This window comes from Bidens hawaiensis, unplaced genomic scaffold (assembly GCF_021521415.1).
Source record: "Bidens hawaiensis isolate Kalapana, Puna unplaced genomic scaffold, B.hawaiensis_p1.1 tig00028489_1, whole genome shotgun sequence".
NCBI classification, from domain to species: Eukaryota; Viridiplantae; Streptophyta; class Magnoliopsida; order Asterales; family Asteraceae; genus Bidens; species Bidens hawaiensis.
The window spans coordinates 245,081-250,362 of NW_027494655.1; the positions used below are offsets into that span (position 1 = coordinate 245,081).

The window sequence follows — 5,282 nt, forward strand, 5'->3', positions numbered from 1 at the left end:
GCTAAGACATAAAGGGAAAAATGAATTTGATATTGATTACATTACCTAACAATCTACAATTTGGAATGAAACTCTGATTTTTTTTTCTAAGGGGTGCGAAGTGCGAACAAAAACAGGCAATCATCGATTTAGAGAATGAAAACGAAAGAATAATTTCATCAAGCAAAACCTTCTATAACTACGGTAGTGTAGGAGAGAGAGCGTGCAACATCTATAAAGTGCTGACTCTAAAAGCTTTTTCAACAGTCTGAATGGCTTAGATTAAATGTTGAAAATTTTAAAGACTCGGAATTCTCTCTCAAAATGCTTACAAGATACTTGGCCGACATAATACATAATTATATTCTGTCATTATAAATACATATGTGATGAATTACATGTATTTTGTGTAAAATAAGATAAGTGAATTTTGTGTAGGAAGCAAATAAATTAATTCTCATATTAATTCAAGGTGAATTGAAGTGCTAACCTTGGTGATTTAGCCGGAGTCAACATAATAACGCAATTACATATTACCTCAATGACCAGGATCGTTATATGTTATACTTGATAACCAAATCGTTAACTCGACACATGTTTATTTTTAGATTAGAAACATGTATAATTGAGCATACTAGAAAAGAAAAGTGAATCAAACTATTTCAAAACACTATTGACGGGTATTAGCCCCACACATGTACATGTGACACAAGTTTGATTCTTAACCCTTAGCATTTAGTTTCAGCGACACCAGAGTGATGATTGGAGACTAGACGAGTAGGTGGCGTTCGCTAGTTGGATCCAATTGAACAGGTTTTATTTCACCGCACTGTCGTGCTTTCAGGCTAGTGTTCACGGGCGTTGGCCTTAAGTGAGGATTTTCCTAGGATTGAAAGACAAGCATATCTCGATATGGTGAATTTAGCCTGTAGCCCATTTGGAGGATTCGCTGGCCATTAAAAAAAAGTATTTGTCAATGAAGAGTACATTTTTATAAACCTTTTAACAAATTTAGCAAAACCTTATAGATTAATTGTAAGTTGTTATAATTTAACGGACAAAAGGTTTTCGGATGGGCCTTACAAGCCCATGAGTTTTTGGGCCATCTAACCAGATCTGTTTATTCAATACTTTCTTGATAAATTTGAATTACATATATTCAATAACATGTAACTAAATTTGAAAGTAATTAAGTTTTGTGTAGCAAGCAATAAAATGAATCTTCAAATTAGTTTTAGGTAAATTGAATTTCCAACCATATTGATTTGCACACACCATATTAACACAAAATTGGGATCCTTATATATCCTTCTTTATAGCACACGAGAGTACGGGTGAGCATTAACCAGAAGTTAACCCAAACCAAACCAAAAACCTGTTGACAGAAAGCCTATTAACCTAAATCCGATTTAATCGAAAATTGGTTATCAGTAACTTTTTGTACCCTCAGTTAACTGCAATTAACCGAATGAGTCAATACATATTTTCATATATTTTCAGCCTTTTATGCATTCATTTCATGTATTTCATGTTTTATACCTCCATTTCATGTAATTATACCTCAACTTCATGTATTTCAAAGAAAAATTTTAGCCCAAGTTTGGTTATGATTATTAACTGAAATTAACCGAACTAAAAATCGACAAACTAACCTAATAAACCAATCCAACCAACCAAAAACCAATTGATTAATAAGAAAAGATTAACAAATGGCTTCAAATTTGGTTTAAGCTAATAGCTAAATTGAACCATATATAACGAGAGTATTTTTTGTTATGAATCTTTAATAGCAAACAATGTTAGAGGTGCACAAATCGGGTTTACTAAATACCCGGGTTCGGGTATGGAACCGGGTTCGTGTATGACTGGGTATTGGAAAATTGGGTATTTGTAATACCCGGGTCGGGTTCGGGTCCGGGTATTGTCTCTAAAAACCATACCCTATGCATCGGGTTCGGGTCAGGTATAGAATCGGGTATTCTAAACCCGGGTATTTGAATCCCCTATTTCTGGGCATTGAAAAAACCCTATTTTTGGGTTTTTCCGGTATAGATTGGATTTTTTTACGGGGTTACAAATTTTAGGGGTATTTCCGGGTATTTTTCAGCTATTTTTTGGGTAATTTCGGGTATAGGTCGGGTATCTGGTTCCGGTTCCGGTTTTCGGGTATTACCCGGTATAAATCGGGCCCGGTTCCGGGTACGAGTGTTGGTACTAAAATGCATACCCTATTCGTACCCTACGGGTTGTGTCGGGTACGGGTTCGAGTATTAAAAACCCGGGTATAAAAAAAACTGGTTCAGAGTACTTTTTTTGGGTCCGGTTCCGGGTTCAGGTTTTTTTTTTTCACCTCTGAACAATGTAATTCAACTTTCTACAGAATTGGGCTTCTTGTTAAGCTTGTGGGTCGATCAATAATATCATGTGCCAAATGGGCTTTGGGTTCAAATAAAGAAAATTCAGGCCCAGTTGCTTTTTTCGGCCCTTGTCGATTAACATGATGAGCTTTTATAGTTTGGTTTAGCTATAAAAACGAGTTCAAAATACTTTTCTTCATAACACCGATGTCACGAAGAAACATAACGAGTATTTTTTTCCCCCGAAAATTCAACAGTATTTTCTTTGGATAATAAGCAAGTCTTAGCATGACAGGTCGGTCTTTTCTTTAGACGGCTGAATTCTCGACCATCGACCATTAAGCAAATTAGTAGCAATAAGATTGTTTAACAAATTGCCATCATCAAAATTATCAAAAACTAACATTTATATGTTTTTCTAGTGTGTAAGTCGATTATAACGTTCACATATATTTGAAATAAGTATGATGATTTAAATTAGGGGTGTGCATGGGTCGGTTTGGAGCGGTTTTGAGCCAAACCCATAACCATAACCGATATGTCGGTTAATGGATAACCATAACCATAACTGACCCGTTATGGCGGTTTTGGTTAATCGATTTTGTAGGTTATAGTGAGCCAGTTATGGGCCTGTTAACCGTACCCAAAACAATGTAATTGGCCTAAAAGTTTGGTACCAATTATTACAAGAAACGGCATAACATGATCTTACAGAGTATATAATCCATAATATTAATAACAAATATTCAAAAAAGAATGATATTATATAATCGAACAATAAAATTCAACCTAAAAGTTGATAATAAATGTTAAACCAAAAACTTTAAAATGATATAATCCAACAATATGTTTGGTAGAAGTTAATCCCAAACATATTGTTAGTTAAATAAATGTGTCGGTTCGGTTATGGTGGTCTTGGAATTATCTTTAACCAAAATTGACCCGTATTTGATGGCTTTTAAAAATTCATTAACCGACCTACTGGTTATGTCGGTTATCGGTTAAAATCGGTTTGGTTATGTCGGTTATGGTTCGGTTTAATAGTTATGGCGGTTAAATTGCTCACCCCTAATTTAAATATTTTGCTAGAAATATTGAAGTTTTTACCAGCTAACCTCAAGCGTATCATAAATGCCTCTCAATTCGAGCTCGAGCATGCATGATTGATTCTTTGAACCATCAAGTCAAGCTTGAACTTAGTCTATACTCATCGAGCCGAATTGAGCCTTATCAATATATTTGTTTAGCTCGAACCCTTTGAACTATATGTAATTGTATCAAAATGTTAAATAGTAGTCACATTTAATTTGCTACCAATATATTTGTGAAAATTAATAGGATGGGACCCATCCAACAATATGAATGCCACATATTTAGAAGCATTAACTAAATGTTCAATAATACAAAACATCTTGCAATGAATAGCAATGATATTGTGATGGAAAATTATAGATTGATGAGAAAAATAAATAAATAAAAATGTTTAGTATAGATTAAGCCCCAAGCTTCATTTCATCAAAACAAATTAATGTGTGACTATTAAAAGTACCAAACAATTTTTTTATCATTTGAGCATAAGAATTTATTTCCTTTTTTAGATATGAATTTTTTATATATTTAAAATAAATAAATATAAAGTTTAGGCTTTGTAAATATTATTTTAGTGAACTTGAAAAATTAAAAGGAAGAAAATCAATGAGATGTATAAATACTTGAAGAAGACCATAAAACAAATAATAACCTCAGGATGCACAAGTTGAAGATGAAGGCTCACAAATTATATGTGGATGCTACCTCATTGAGGTAATGCTTGACCCAACATGTTTGTGGTTGATCCCAACATCTACTATCAAATGAACATGACATGTATACCTTATGTTACCAATACTTATATACATGCTATCTATTCTTAAATCAAACACACTTTCTTTTTAATAAACCTAACATTATTTTATATTATCTTATAACTTTTTGAAAAGTTCATAGGCAATATATTTAGTCTAATCACAACTAATCATTTGGAAATAACATCACTTAAAGAGTTAATGGTGAGTTTAAAATTTATAGTTTTTTGTTTTTCTTGATACCCAACTTGGAAGTGAACCCCACAAAAGAAATGTCTAATAAGCCATGTACCCTACCCACCCCACCCAAGCCCCCCCTCAAAGACATCATGCTTAAATATATCATCTATATAAAGAACCCATCTACAATTCATTGCCATAGTATTCAAATATTCATCTAAACAACAACAATTTCACTTCAAGAAAACTCACTAACCCTCTCAAAAAAATCATTAAAAACACATCTTTCTTCTCATAAAAGGCGGTCAACAAGTTTGGTTTTCATATCTCAACATTTGATATCCGTTAGCAGTTTCAAACTTTCTTTTGAAAAGAATCCGGTTTTCTGTCATTGAAATGAAGATGATGGGAAGCAACAAGAAAAGGGTGTCAAGTAGACTTGGCGGAATCCTTAAAGAGCAAAAGGCAAGGATTTACATCATTAGGAGATGTGTGGTGATGCTTCTTTGTTATCATGATTAATTCATTCCTTCGCTAGATCTTCTTTAGATTTGTTCTTGAAATAGTGTGTAAATAGATACAACTCAAAAGCTTCACAATTTTGTAACCATCCATAATTGTCTCCAATGGGCTTCAATGTATATTAGATTGCTACCTCTTCTCTAATCTCTACTTAGTGTGTCACTTTAAATTCATAAATTTTAAATCTATTATTTCAAATCAAAACAACTATTCATATCTTGAAGTTTTGTACTCAATTATTCATCATAAGCTATCAATTTATTTATTTTTTATGAAAAAAAAAAGAACACTATACTTCATAAGAATAATATTTTTTGGTAATTTTTTGAAAATTCAGATGTAAAATGCATAACTATGGTTTACTTAATGAAGTAAATTACAATAACCAAGAAATTAAACA

General features: G+C 32.7%; 1 pseudogene; it reads left to right on the forward strand.

Moving 5' to 3' along the window:
- Positions 1-4,756: 4,756 nt before the first annotated feature.
- Positions 4,757-4,978, forward strand: LOC143577202 (small polypeptide DEVIL 4 pseudogene; annotated as a pseudogene).
- Positions 4,979-5,282: the final 304 nt, after the last annotated feature.